This window comes from Schistocerca serialis, chromosome 3 (genome assembly GCF_023864345.2).
Source record: "Schistocerca serialis cubense isolate TAMUIC-IGC-003099 chromosome 3, iqSchSeri2.2, whole genome shotgun sequence".
In the NCBI taxonomy this organism is placed as follows: Eukaryota; Metazoa; Arthropoda; class Insecta; order Orthoptera; family Acrididae; genus Schistocerca; species Schistocerca serialis.
In genome coordinates this window covers 16,765,242-16,781,461 of record NC_064640.1, presented here as the reverse complement: position 1 = coordinate 16,781,461, position 16,220 = coordinate 16,765,242, and the positions used below count along the sequence as shown (strand labels likewise).

Genomic DNA, 16,220 nt, shown 5'->3' with positions numbered 1-16,220 from the left:
ACTAGTTGTGTTTTATTGTTGGTTACGCCCCTGAGAGGCAGTAGCGCGCAGGCGATCTGTGATGTACGTATGCAATGTGTGTTGCCTATATCTAGTCACTTGCCTCGCATGAAAGGCGAAATTAAAGTTCCTGGTTCGCTTCTAAATGATCTTTCTCCTCTCAGATACACTCATTCTTACGGTTGTTTTGTTGAAAATCACTTTATAAATTTACTGGCTTAGGTAGTGTGCACCTGCAGCGCATCTGATTATATGCGCTGCTAGTTCAGTGAAATCTCGTTTTCGCAGGACCGGTGAATTCAATAACATGACGACTGCCGTCGCCGGGAATCATCGACGAACATTTAGTCTCCAACAAAATGTGCTTCCAATGACGTGATCTATCACCGCTAACCGTTTCATGCAAAGACTCTAGAGCACCTTTTCTACATTCACACAATAAGAACTACATGTTGTCAGCATTATGTCGTCTGCTGTTAAGCCGTTTGCGAAACAATTATTTCGTCGTTAAGGGCATGTTCGTTTAACTGGAATCGACGTATTTATTTAGGAGTGGCAAAAGGATGCCCTAGTTGTCGGTAGCATGCGGGAGAAGTTACTGACGAATTCTTACGTACGAGTATTCCAATTGATTTTGACTTGGAAATCCTCTTTGCGTACATTATATTTAAAGTGATAGAAGTGCTTGACCATCCTATTAGCATATAATGATTGAATTCACGTACATTGTTTGCACTTTATAATTATTCACTTGCATCTTCTTTATGGTGCGCACCTCAGCTACAAATTTGGGGAAAGACGGCGAGATTTTTCCACTAAGGATGTAATTTTTATTAAAACCTCATTTCGGTCACATGTTTGGAGTTAAATAGCCATTTTTGAGAGTTTACTCAAAGCAAAGTACCACAAACATGAAAATGCCAACACAGCTCCATCATATATACAATATAGTGTACAAAGTATTGTAGAAATACTGCTACCGTTTGTATCCCATCACGACTCGTAGCATTCCTAACGTAACTGGTAACCCATCAAGAAAGGTAGCACATCTTGCGAGTTCTCTGAACTTTTCCTGGCTGTGGCACCTGGATTCGGCCAAACGTTTTAAAATGACTGTGTAAACAGAAAAAAGTTGTGGAATTACGTAGGGAGCTTAATTAATATTATAGCATATGAGGAAAAATGTAACTTTAATTTTTTATTCACTTTCAGTTTTAATGAACACAACCAATTCTTCACATTAAATATCGCACAACTCAATGAGCATTTTCGAGTCATAAACTGGAATATATCTAAGTAGGCATTCACCACTAACTTCTACTGCTTGCTGCTAACAAGTAGAGAATGTAACTGTCCTACATCGCCTCCAATTAAACAACCGTTGCCAGAATGACGAAATAATTATTATATATGCTTGACATCGCTGAAACGTGGGGGCAATCTAGAGTAATGTGGAATATAGAAATAAAAACTTCAATAGTCAAGGTATAATTTTATTTTTGATGACTGGTTTCAGAAAATCTAGGTTGTCCTCAACTGATTTTATGGAAATACATCTCCGTCATATGTACAATATATCGTGTCAAGTTGTGACATGTCATTCCAGGAAGATGTAGAAAGTGGTAAACCGGCATGTCAATAATAAGACAAGATCTACATAAAACATGATGCGTATCCCACCGACTGCACAAGGCCATGTTCACATAACAGTTGAAAGTAGACTCATTTCACCTGTTGTGTGAGCCGGCTGGAGTGGTCGAGCGGTTCTAGGCGCTACAGTCTGGAACTGCGTGACCACTACGGTCGCAGGTTCGAATCCTGCCTCGGGCATGGATGTGTGTGATGTCCTTAGGTTAGTTAGGTTTAAGCAGTTCTAAGTTCTGGGGACTGATGACCACAGATGTTAAGTCCCATAGTGCTCAGAGCCATTTGAACCTGTTGTGTGAACATAAGCTTGTGCAGTCTTGTGCGATCTGGGCTGCTTAAGTTTTTACTTCTAGGTTTCAAAATACTTATTTCTCGCACATTGTAACATTAGGAGACAACATAGTGCTAACAACATGCAGTGCTAAATACGCGAATGCAATCATCTGAAGATGGGGATATATGGATGAAACGAGTTATGTCTTTAAAAAAGAAGTACACGTTTATAAAACAGTGTTGCTGGCCTTTAATTTTATTCCATTATATGTTCAACACAGTCACGCAAGGTCAAAGTAACATGTAAAATGATCATACCATTCGCCTGTGGTGAATAAAGGAAACAGAACTGGGGTTAGGCGGACGGAGAAGGCACTCCGCTCCTTCCCAACATTGGACCAATGTCTTAACCATCCGCTGATGTACCTGTACTAGAAATTTTCGTCAAATACCAATCAGTATTACGTTTTCCCATAACAGCCTCAGTGGCATTCGTTGGCAGATTTAGATAATCAGAAGAATGTTTAATGATGCATCGATTGTCTTAATTGTAGCGTTTTTATAAACCTCCAATATCTATTTTGTAGCACTACTTTTTCGTTACTGCTTAGATAATTTCACTGTCATGAAAAATTGTTGAAATGCATCTACATGTGTATTTAAAGTGAATTTAACAGCATCGAAAGATATAGGATGTTTCAGCTTGTAATCTACTTAAGAATAGTGAGTCATTTCCTCGCAGTAGAAAGCGCAATGTAGTTTCACTCAAGTTTTCCAGTTGTATTCACTTTAGAACTACTGTTTTTCGATAGACTTGGCAGTAGTATATGCGGATCCAAACTACTTTCAGATTTTTTTACGTTCACCAAAAGTTAATTTACTTTTCAAATAAGAAACAGTGAAGCGCTGTACACTTGTGAAATGCATAAACCGTATTGGATTGTGAACAGTTCTATGTGTGTGAAATGAACTGTTACGACACGTCCACGTCTTTGGGACCCGTCTGAAAATCTTATCTATGGTGATCACACTTTACCCAATATTAGACAAAAAAATACTAACAACGAATTTACTTCATCTGGAGTTCAGAGCCAGTGTTTCATTTGCCGTACTTAACGAAACGTGTCTGGTGGAAAACTGGGGTGCAGCAGGTGAAATGGCACCTTCACAGACGAATCTACGATGTAAGTACTGCGGAGTTTCTGTTACTAAGGTCTGTATGAGGCTCATAATGCCGTACGCCAGAAGACGTCTATGAACACTCGCACATTGTTAGCAGAGAAGACACGCTGTACAAAAAATGACGCACATTAGCACAACACCGTTAATTGTAGCATAAATGTTTGTAAGAATCACAAAAATCCTGAGGACATTGTGTCTGTGCACAGATGTCGACTGACGCTGCTGTAATTTACATTTGGCACAGGTGCGATCGCAACTCTGTTATTCTTAAACACTGTATCTGGTATACATCAAGTTCTTAGGCTTCTTAGGCGAATATTAGGCAGAATCCGAGTTTTGGAAATGTGAGAATTTCATACATACCAACATTTCCAAAATTAGGCTCCTGCCTAACATTAGCCTAAGAACTTGCATCACATCGAATATATTCACCTCTATAGGCTTCTGGTCTTCCTCACAGTCGACAACTTCACTTCACAGTGATGGAGCATTCGATTTCGGCATTGCGTTACATAGCAGCTTCCTCTGCCTTACCGAATGAGTTGGTGCAGTGGTTAGCGACTGAACTCACATTCCGGAAGACGGCGGTTCAGATACTCGTCCGGCCTTGCATATTTTGGTTTTTCATGATATTTCTAAATCGATTAAAGCCAATGCCGGGATAGTTCATTTGATAAGGGCACAGTCGATTTGTTCCCCATCTTTTCTTGCTCCGAGCTTCTCTCTCGTCTCTAACGATCTCATCGTTGACATGACGTTCTTTTTTCCCTTGAAGCCTTGCTTCCTTTCCTATATCAACACTCGGTAAGTCACCTGACGGTTTTTGATAGAGGATACTTGTACTGCCACTAACTGACCCCCTCCCCCCCCCCCCCCACCCCTCACCCCACCCCCAAATCCCCGCCCCTTTCCCTGTTTAATTCGCGAATGGAGCGTAGGAAGAATGATTGTCTGTAAGCCTGTGTATCAGCTCTAATTTTTCGAATTTTCTCGTCATGGCCTTTTTCCGAGATGTGTGAGGGGGGGGGGGGGGGAGTAATATGCTTTCCGACTCTTTCCGGAAATTACTCTCACCGTGATGCACAACGCCTCTCTTGTAGCATCTGTCACTGGAATTTGTTGGGCATTCCTGTACTGCTCTCGCGCCTATCAAATGATCCCGCGACGAAACGCGCCGTTCTTCGTTAGATTTTCTCTATCTCTTCTATCAGTCCTACCACGTAAGGGTCCCAGACTGATGAACAATACTCAAGTATCGGTCGCACAAGCGCCATTTGAGCCACTTCTTTCGTGGCTGAGATAGATTTCCTTAAGAGCCTTCTTACGAATCTCAATTTGGTATTTGCTTTTCCTACGATTTCTTTCACGTGGTCATTCCACTTAAGGTAGCGCTGGATAGTTACTCCTAGATATTTTACGCGAGATACTGTTTCCAGCAATTTTTCGCCCAGAGTGTTGTGCAGTAGCGGATTTCTTTTCCTACTTATTCGCAGTGAGTTGCATTGATTTACGTTCAAGGTCAGCTGCCAGGGACGACACCACTCATCAGTCTTCTGCTGGTTATTTCGCAAATCGATACTGTCTTCTGGTTTTGCTGCCGTACCTTTATTTAATAAACATTAGTGTCTGCTTGGGGAACGTTGTACGGCTTACGGCAGAATGAATATTAGAATTCCAGTCACGCAGTGCAGCGTTTCTGCTGCACCTGCGTAAAATAAGTATGCGCGTGCTGCACTGAGGGAGGACTGCCATTTGTAATTACGGCACTGTGGAGTTCAGAGCATCGTGCACTCGCTGTCGAGGTGTATTTCAAAAATAACTAGTGTCCCATCACAATTCAGCGATAATTCCACCGCCATTTCCAGTTGAATCGACATGATAAACTCCCAGATCACCGGACGATTGTACGTTGAGTGCTACAGCTGATTTCTGTTGCTTCTTGTACAAAGAAGAAAAGTTCGGTCAACAGACGCAGAGGACATCGGAGAGAGTCAAGGAGGCTCGTCTCGCTCTCATCCGAAGTCCACACCGTTCTGCTACCGGACAGGCCTTGGCGCTAACGAAGTCAGATCGTTCCCTGTGGCGCATCATCCCTCATTGCATTTCGTACAGAAAGTAACGAACAAGATAAATTTGCCCAACGAAGCTTCGCCTTGTGCTTCCTGGAACTTTTAGCAGCTGACCTGCAAATACGAAACGACATACTGATGTTGGTTGAGGCCCATTTTCATTATTCTACACAGTGGTGTAAGCAAGCGGAACTGAAGGTACTGGCCACCACGTAACGCGTGGTCGACGTGCCTTTGTTCGCCATCATCGGTCCATATCTTTTTAAGATCTTGATGGCTGTGCAGTAACGGTATATGGTATGTTGTGGCATATATTTATCTTTATTTTCAATGTTTCGTTCAATAAACGTGATAGCTTGTTTCGAAGTTCTATCGTTTTTATATCCTACTATTCATTCTGCCGGCCCTTGTACTTGACTAGCACCATGAGTGTTGTGTAGGAAAGAAGTAAGGAAGGATAAGATGTATTAATGCCTCGTCGCTGGAGGCGGAGGGATGCTTCGGCCGATACATTTATCAGACGAATGCTGTTTGCTATCGGAGTGGCCAGGTTCACTAAGTGAAAGATATTGCGTACCGAAAATTTGTTCGACACGTGGAGCCATGTTGGTAAGACGCCACGTGCAGTGTGTTGGCAACGGTAGCTATTTACAACCAGCGCTCGGCCGCTGAAAGTACAGGTGGAGCTGCTATGGCCGCTTGTCTGTCTCTCTGTTCCACAAACTCAGCGCTTTCAGTCGTTCATATGAAAACAGGAGAAAAGTGGTCTGCCTCTGGAATGTACATTACCATCCTGCACAATATATTTTGGTATTGGTGTCTTTGAAAGAAAACCTATATGCTGCTGGGCATTACTCGGCTAAATGCTCACAATCTTATCAGCTTTGTGTGACAATGAAAACAATAGAACTCATGTTAGGTGGCAGGAGGTGGGGGGCATTCAGTATTTTAAAAAAGAAAAACACTGGGATAACAATAAAAAAATGGTTCAAATGGCTCTGAGCACTATGGGACTTAACATCTATGGTCACCAGTCCCCTAGAACTTAGAACTTCTTAAATCTAACTAACCTAATGACATCACACAACACCCAGTCATCACGAGGCAGAGAAAATCCCTGACCCCGCCGGGAATCGAACCCGGTAAACCGGGCGTGGGAAGCGAGAACGCTACCACACGACCACGAGCTGCGGACGATAACAATAAAGATGTGTCTATGAAGGTTATCGCGGCGTGTCTTTCTAATAAAATCTTTACCGGTTTCCTCCACTTAAAATAACATAGATGGTAAAACAGGGGAATATGACATAAAACTATATCCGGGGTGAAACACGTAAAATCGACACTCCAAATATTTCGTAAACAGTTCTAGGTGTAGAAATAGAGTTCAGGTAAATGATAGTGTGCCAACGGGAATGTAATTTGTTTCATTGGTAATACATGTATTTTTTTATCTACGGAATTATTGAAGCAACCATGGTACTATTCAGCAGAACGATATACACTGTCTTTTTTCTGTGGTAGGTTCCTATGGGACCAAACTGCTAAGGTCATAAGTCCCTAATCTTACACACTACTTAATCTAACTTAAACTAACTTACGCTAAGGACAACACATACACCCATGCCCGAGGGAGGACTCGAACCTCCGACTGGGGGAGCCGCGCGAACCGTGGCAAGGCGACCCAGACCGCTAGGCTACCCCGCGAGGCACTGTCTTTCAAATGTATCCGGACACCTATTCTTACTTCTCTTGCTCGTGCTTTTGTCCCGAATCGGCGCAGGGTTGGAATGATTATCAATGGATTTGACATCGTTAGTGTAAGTGGTGGCCGGATGCCCCTCCTGGCGCCATCCCATTACCCACCAGGATAATATGTGTACCCCAACTATATGCGTGCAGTGTTATTTCTGTTAAAAGGTTTCTAAATGTTTACGAAACGTGTGTCTGAGGCGGGACTTCAGTAGAATGTGGGAAACCGCTTAAAAATCTCATCCAGGTAGGCCAGAATACCGATCCTCATCGTCAATCCCCCTGGCAGATACGATCAGGGACCGGTGCACGTTCCCGTCTCGGAGGCGCCGCTTTAACACGCTCGAGAGGGTTTCCGCACACTTGTAGCGAACATTAATAAGTGGGGTGCCCACACTTCGCCATAGTGACTGTTTGATTTCTGCCGAGGAACTTTCAATGAGGTGTCTGAGAGTCATTTTTCCTCAAGAGCAGAAATCAGAGAAAATCTGTAGCAAGGTCGGCATCGTAACTCACCCCAAGGCCGTTCTGTTGGCTTCAGGTCGGGACTCTGGGCGGATTAAACCATCTCAGGAATGTTGTTGTCCACCAATCACTGCCCCACTGATACAGCTTTGTGATTGGGTGCATTATCATGCTGATACAAGTAATCATCGTCTTAGCCCTGTTCCCCTACACAATGCTGTGAAAAGTGTTGATATCCTTCCGCATTTAACGTTTTCTTAAGCACATTAAGGGAACCACACTCTAAACACGAAAAACACTCCCACGCCATAAGACCACGTTCACCGTACTTCACTTCTGGCACTACACGAGATGCCAGGTAACGTTCTCCAGACATTGTCCAAATGAAAACCCTTCCGTCGGATGGCGACATGATATAGCGTGATTCATCACTCAAAATCAGTCTTTTCTAGGCATCGCCTCTCTGTGGCGTCCCTCTTTACACCACCTCAAGTGCCGCTGACTACTGACTACAGAAATGTGTGGCATGTGAAGAGCTTCTCGACCACTATACCCCACTGTTTTTAACTTCCTATGAACAGTCATTGTGCTACCAGGCCTACCTAGTATTGTTTTATTTGTGGATATTCCTTCACGTTTCCGCTTCCTAATTACATGACCGGGAGTCGACTTGAGAAGCTTTAGAAGGGTAGTAATTTCCCAGATGGAAATGCTACGCGTATGACATCGAGTGACTGGTGGGCGGTCGCCGTCCCTGAGCTCTGCTGACCGACTGCACTGACAACAGTATACTAGCGGGGCCGTCTCTCGTGACAGATGGCGATCAGTTACGCATCACATAGCGGTGTTCAAAATGTTTCAAATGGCTCTGAGCACTATGGGACTTAACTACTGAGGTCATCAGTCCCCTAGAACTTAGCACTACTTAAACCTAACTAACCTAAGGACATCACACACATCCATGCCCGAGGTAGGATTCGAACCTGCGACCGTAGCGGTCGCGCGGTTCCAGACTGTAGCGCCTAGAACCGCTCGGCCACCCCGACCGGCCTTTAGCGGTGTCCAGGTACTATTACTCAGATAGTAGACTTTCTTTCACGGCATTGAAAACCTCATGGAAAGAGTAGTGGCCAGTTTAACGCTTGTTATGCTTTGTAGTGAAATTTTAGAGAAAAAGATAGCGAGTAGAGTTTCTAAACGCAAGTGCCAAAGCAAGTAGGAAGAAGCCGTATCACCTCCGTAAAGACGCTGTTCTATAATACCTTGGCGAGCCCTGCACAGTGATGTTTATGCCTTCAGCTGAGGAGAAAGAGCGTATTCCAGTCTGTCTTGACACTCACATCTAGAAAATTGTCTGGCTACTTTTACTAGAAATTTTCTGCAAATAAACATCATGTCAACAACTACCTCTTTACAAATGGTTTATAATTCCGTTAGATAAATCAGTTGCCTTAAAACGCCATATTTGCCTCTGTATCTCGGCTGATAAAATATAAAAGTATTACCATTATTTATAAAAAATAAAAATAAAATAAAATAATAAAAAAGGTTCGATTCCTAGAATTGTTTACCTAATATTCGATGCTGTTATCATCATTTCCGTTTCGTAGTTTTCAAAGAAACGAGCCATGTGATATCACGTTGTGTTACCAGTTACGTGTTCCTCGGAGAAGGGAGAAAAGACATTTTCGAATTAAACGATATTTTTTGAAGACCACATTTCATGTTACAAAAGTGAGAGAGTATCCAGGGAAACAGAAACTTTACTGAGTAACTAGTGCAGGAGGTCCAGTTACGATATGCAGTCACTTCTTGAGTATCCATGCAGATAAACAAGTAGGTGGTAAAGTGGAAAATATTGGATTAGTAGAGCGGCCATCCCCGGCTTCGTACGGGTAGCACTAAGATCTTGGCCCGGATGTCTTGTCTGGGTCAGCGGTATTAAATTACACAAACCTTCATCGTGAATCAGTCTATCCATTAGTGCAAATTGTATCAAAATCCCTACAGTAGTTTATGAGATTAGCCTTCACACACAGAGAGATAAGTGCGACATGGTAATTTAATTTAGTAAGTTGCATAGATTGATTTATATCTACCTTCATATTCCGTAAGCTACTGTACAGTGCTTGGCTGAGAGTACTTTACACCATTGTTAGTCATTCCCTTTCCTGCTCCACTTGTAAATGGAAGGAACGAAAATGATTGTCAGTTGGCAGTTGTGCGAGCCCTAATTTCCCCTATTTTGTCCGTGCGGTCCGAACACGAGATGAACGGTGGAGGCACTAGAATCGTACTACAGAGTGTCGCGACTATTTGTTTCGAAACTTCCTGAAAAGCTTTTCATGAAAAGGTCATCTTCCTTCGAAAGATTCCACGTAAGCTCACGGAACATTACTGTGACAATCTCGTAGCGGTCTAACCTACTGGTAATACATCTAGCAGCACACCTCTGAATTGCTTTAATGCCTCCCTTTAATCCGAACTGGTGGGGATCGCAAACAATTGAGAAATACTCAAGAATGGTACACATATTTGGTCTGTACTCTGTCTCCTGTAGTGCCGAACTAAACCTTCTCAGAGCTCTCTCCATAATGCGTACGAGGTCATTCGCCTTCCTTACAACTGACTCTGTACGCTCGGTTCGCAACGTTACACGTAAATGTTTACTTTCGAATGACCGAGTCAAGTGGTTCCTCATTAATGCGACAGTAGAATATGACGGGAATGCTTCTCCTGTCCAACCACATTAGTTACATTTACCCGCATTTAAACAAGTCACGTCCGCCTCCGTAGCAGTGTGAACAACGCATCTAGCTACGGATGACGCAGGTTGAATTCCCGATATTTCCAAGGACTTTTCCTTGTGGAGGACTGGAGCAGGATTGACTCAGTCTCTTGTAGCCAGCTGAGGAGCTTTTTGAATGAGAAGTAGCTGCAGTTCACCGCGCTACACTGAAATGCTTGTGTTACACTACGGTGACAGCCAGGTGAGGAAGACCGCCCGGAATTGGTTGCGGAAATCTAAACTAATTTGGAGGTACTGTGGAATGAAATAGATTTCTTCAAACGTTATAAAACCTAACTCACACGACTTATTCACAATATCGTAAGTCTAAATGAAGGCTCCTGGGACATAGTAGTTATTAGCTACTATGAATGTTGTGCGGCTTCGTCTCTCCTGTACTTATAGACAAATCGTGACAGGAACGTTTTACGACCCTTAATAAGGAAAGAAAGTTTCATGTGTTCTGGAAGTCGTCCAAGGATAAACGTTTAGGATTCGTAGTAAGACATTTTGGATTTTTGCACGCACTACTCGCATTACTTCTGTGCCAGGGTGTCGACGGAGTGTTAACATTATCGTCATGTTCCAAAATTCGCCTGAACGTTGCATAAGATAACTAGAAGTCTTCAGTCGTGACTCTGACACATATTCTGGAGAATTTCTTATGAAGGCTGTTGGAAGTGTAACCTGACGACGTTCTTGTGAAAAAAATGGTTCAAATGGCTCTGAGCACTATGGGACTTAACATCTGTGGTCATCAGTCCCCTAGAACTTAGAACTACTTAAACCTAACTAACCTAAGGACATCACACACATCCATGCCCGAGGCAGGATTCGAACCTGCGACCGTAGTAGTCGCGCGGTTCCGGACTGAGCGCCTGAACCGCTAGACCACCGCGGCCGGCTGTTCTTGTGAAAGAAATCGGTCATGACTTAATAAATGTGTATCTGTACAGCAGCGATGGTTTTTATTAATATTTTTTTCACACCACCTGGAGGCGTCTGTTACAAATTTTTCGACCGACGGAATGGTTAAAATGGCTCTGAGCACTATGGGACTTAACTGCTGAGGTCATTAGTCCCCTAGAACTTAGAACTACTTAAACCTAACTAACCTAAGGACATCATACACATCCATGTCCGAGGCAGGATTCGAACCTGCGACCGTAGCAGTTGCGCGGTTCCAGACTGTAGCGCCTAGAAACGCCCGGCCACTCCGGTCGGCACTGACGGAATGCATTGCATGAAAAGTAGAGGATAAATGTTTGAAAATACCAGCTACTCGTGTTCGGGAATTGTTACACTGTTAACCGAACATCCGATGGCCGAAAGATCCGAAAGAAACTTCTCTAAGCAACATGTCAAGAAGAGACTGCGAAAGTCTCAGTGATTACACATTTTGATTTTCTTTTAGAATATAGTCTTATTTATGAAACTACCTAGTCAACGTATTGCGAAACACAGTTATAAGGCCACATGAGAGTGAGAAACGATACGTCATTTGTAATGTTAATCCCGCTTGTTGACGCTGCACTATTAAGTTACGACTCGTCACAATAGCTCTCTGCGGTTTCTGAACCTGACACTACACAGACAGTTGCAGAAACTTCAGGGACACGTCAGCGGGCAGAATAGAGCGCAACTTAAGAGTGACAACATCAGTACGAGCTAACTACTATGCGCCTTAAAATTTGTATACAGATCGGTAATTAATAAAGCAGAAAGCGCGAATAAGCTACAACTTATTTCCTGTCAGAGACGTACTAATTCTTGAAAATAGTAAAAGAAAAGGAAGCACTCAGTGGATGTGAAAAGTTCAAAAATGGCTCTGAGCACTATGGGACTTGGACCTACTGCAGGTTACTATACAGTTCAAAGTTTCCTGTGGGGTCTGCACTGCCGACGTACAACAATCCAAGGCAAGTGTTTCCTTAGTTTCTCCTTTGTCAGTTCAGATAATACTGGATTATTTTACTCCATTCTTTTCAGAATTCGAAATAAAAAACTTTGATCGATGGTGGGTGTAGAATTATAATTTACTTTAAAGCATGATCTATTAAACATGTACGATTAATTTATTCCATTTTGTATTTGAAACACAATACAATTGTGGGAGGGAATGACACGCGTAACAGAATGCGAATGTTCTCTCAGAAACAAAGAAAATTAATTCTAAACCTTTATAACCGTCGTAGCGAGAAAAATTTAGAGAGTGTAAGGGCCTCATATAGACTACAGCCATAAAAGACAATATGAAAGCAGATTAAGTAAACGATCAGAGTTTTTATGGCGTAGTAACTGGAAATAATGGCTTTTCTTCTTATATTGTTTCAGCTGTATATATCATTTTTCTTCTCAAATGTGGTGACTAGATTAACGAACGTATGTACTATAAACGTGCGGTTAAACTGACTAACTCGTCTAAGAGGCGTTTAGGAAACGAATATAGGTGAACAGGACATATTATTTCCACTGTTCGCTTTCGTGCAATCACTATTTCCTTCCTGAGTGATGAGTTACAGCAAAAATTTAAGCGATAGGACGGTAACGAATATAGTAGAAAAATATCTTAAGATATTTACTGGTTTGTTTCCAAAATTAGCGCTTAACTCGAATAGGGAAGGTCGCTGATCTTAGTTGTTTGAACAGCTCATTAACATACTTCTTCCACTTCAAAAATTTAGAATGTTGTGCACATTGTTCATGTACTACACTACTGGCCATTAAAATTGCTACACCAAGAAGAAATGCAGATGATAAACGGGTATTCATTGGACAAATATATTATACTAGAACTGACATGTGATTACATTTTCACGCAATTTAGGTGCATAGATCCTGAGAATCCAGTACCCAGAACAACCACCTCTGGCCGTAATAACGGCCTTGATACGCCTGGGCATTGAGTCAAACAGAGCTTGGATGGAGTGCCTTGATACGCCTGGGCATTGAGTCAAACAGAGCTTGGATGGCGTGTACAGGTACAGCTGCCCACGCAGCTTCAACACGATACCACAGTTCATCAAGAGTAGTGACTGGCGTATTGTGACGAGCCAGTTGCTCGGCCACCATTGACCTGACGTTTACAGTTGGTGAGAGATCTGGAGAATGTGCTGGTCAGGGCAGCAGTTGAACATTTTCTGTATCCAGAAAGGCCCGTACAGGACCTGGAACATGCGGTCGTGCATTATCATGCTGAAATGTAGGGTTTCGCAGGGATCGAATGAAGGGTAGAGCCGCGGGTCGTAACACATCTGAAATGTAACGTCCACTGTTCAAAGTGCCGTCAATGTGAACAAGAGGTGACCGAGACGTGTAACCAATGGCACCCCATAGCATCACACCGGGTGATACGCCAGTATGGCGATGACGAATACACGCTTCCAATGTGCGTTCACCACAATGTCGCCAAACACGGATGCGACCATTATGATGCTGTAAACAGAACCTGGATTCATCCGAAAAATGACGTTTTGCCATTCGGCACCCAGGTTCGTCGTTGAGTACACCATCGCAGGCGCTCCTGTCTGTGATCAAGCGTCAAGGGTAACTGCAGCCATGGTCTCCGAATTGATACTCCATGCTGCTGCAAACGTCGTCGAACTGTTCGTGCAGATGGTTGTTGTCTTGCAAACGTCCCCATCTGTTGACTCAGGGACCGAGACGTGGCTGCACGATCCGTTACAGCCATGCGGATAAGATGCCTGTCATCTCGACTGCTAGTGATACGAGCCCGTTGGGATCCAGCACGGCGTTCCGTATTACCCTCCTGAACCTACAGATTCCATATTCTGCTAACAGTCATTGCATCTCGACCAACGCGAGCAGCAATGTCGCGATACGATAAACCGCAATCGCGATAGGCTACAATCCGACCTTTATCAAAGTCGGAAACGTGATGGTACGCATTTCTCCTCCTTACACGAGGCATCACAACAACGTTTCACCAGGCAACGCCGGTCAACTGCTGTTTGTGTATGAGAAATCAGTTGGAAACTTTCCTTATGTCAGCACGTTGTAGGTGTCGCCACCTACGCCCACCCTGTGCGAATCCTCTGAAAAGCTAATCATTTGCAAATCAAAGCATCTTCTTCGTGTCGGTTAAATTTCGCGTCTGTAGCACGTCATCTTCGTGATGTAGCAGTTTTAATAGCCAGTAATGTACGTTAGAAGACAAAAGAGAGAAAAACCCGACGCACTATGAAGGAATTGTCCGAATGGAACGGAAATCGGTAGATGTGATATGCATGTACAGACAAACAAATGATTACAATTTCAGAAAAAAAACTCGATGATTTATTCTAGAGAAAGAGCTTTCAGGACTTCAAAAATGGTTCAAATGGCTCTGAGCACTATGGGACTCAACTGCTGAGGTCATTAGTCCCCTAGAACTTAGAACTAGTTAAACCTAACTAACCTAAGGACATCACAAACATCCATGCCCAAGGCAGGATTCGAACCTGCGACCGTAGCGGTCTTGCGGTTCCAGACTGCAGCGCCTTGAACCGCACGGCCACTTCGGCCGGCTTTACAGACTTAGCCAGTCAATAAAGCGTTGGTCCACCTCTGACTCTTATGCAAGTTGTTATTCGATTTGACACTGGTTGATAAGAGTTAGCCCGCAGCTCGTGGTCGTGCGGTAGCGTTCTCGCTTCCCGCGCCCGGGTTCCCGGGTTCGATTCCCGGCGGGGCCAGGGATTTTCTCTGCCTCGTGATGGCTGGGTGTTGTGTGATGTCCTCAGGTTAGTTAGGTTTAAGTAGTTCTATGTTCTAGGGGACTGATGACCACAGATGTTAAGTCCCATAGTGCTCAGAGCCATTTGATAAGAGTTATTGGATGTCCTCTCGTGGATATCGTACCAAATTCTATCCAATTGGCGCGTTATCATAAAAAACGCGAGCTGATTGGAGGATCACGCCCATAATGCTCCAAATGTTCTGAACTGGGAAGGGGTCCGGCGACATTGCTTGCCAAGCCGCAGAAACTCTCGCCATTTGCGGGCGGGCACTGTCTGCAAGCCCGTGATGACTTGCCATAAAGGGCAACAAAATTGGGCGTAGAAAATCGTCGACGCACTACCGTGCCACAGATGACAGGCAAAGACAATGAAATGGCACCCCAGATCAACACTCCTGGTTGTTGGGAGACAGTCAGGTTGGTTTCCAACCCTCTCTTAGCTGGTCATCGAGGCTCAGTTCGAAGTGGGACTCATCACTGAAGACAATTCTACTCCAGCCAATCATATTCCACGCCGATTGTGCCCGACAGCACTGCATATGGGATTATTGGTGTGCAGAGGTCTATCAATTGGTCCTTATGGCCCCTGTAGAACCAGTTGCACGTCGGATCAGCGATAATGATTAATCCGGGGCTCTGAGTGCCTCTCTGGTGTCCGGGTCCCCATGTTCCGTCGTCTCTCCAGGTAGACGCTTCCTTCCTGACTCTATGTTCGGCCGACGTTCAGCCATTCCTACCAACACCTTCGAACAGTCGCATCACTCTTATTCAAATATCGAGCGATTCGCCGATTTCCCCAGCTGGCTTCTTTGAGCCCAACTACACGTCCATTCTCAAATGCTGATATCTGCGTATTCAGTTCACGCGCCTGTCAGCGAGGCATAGTTAGAGTCCAACTAAGGAAAATGAATGAAATTTGCCAAGACTTTGTGCCCTCGTGTCGACATGTCCCCTGTTTGCTATCCTTGCGAGCTGCGAGGTCGAATTGGGCTGCAGCGTCACACATTCATCGATCGGCCGCCAAAGTTTGCTATTTCGCATTTTTCGTCGATACCTGTATTAATATCAGTTTGTAACCAATTTGCGTAACTGCTTCGTGGTGCGTCGCGTTTTTTTCTTTTTTTTTCCTAGAGTGAACATTAATTGTTTCAGTCATTCTATTTGTTGTACTGGAATGAATAAACTTTTTTATTAAAAAATAGGGGAGTGTCCTTTTTCAGAGAGCCGCTTCATATTTCTTTGAAAAACATTGTTAAAATATCTTCAATTGCTTTATGTCTAATAGGACTAATTATAAAGCTTGGGT

At 43.6% G+C, this 16,220-nt stretch overlaps 1 protein-coding gene across 1 annotated transcript in view; it reads right to left on the bottom strand.

The window, feature by feature from the left end:
• LOC126469675 (monocarboxylate transporter 3) overlaps positions 1-16,220 on the bottom strand; it is a 442,163-nt gene that overhangs the window by 358,385 nt on the left and 67,558 nt on the right. The gene's annotated exons all lie outside the window — the stretch shown is intronic.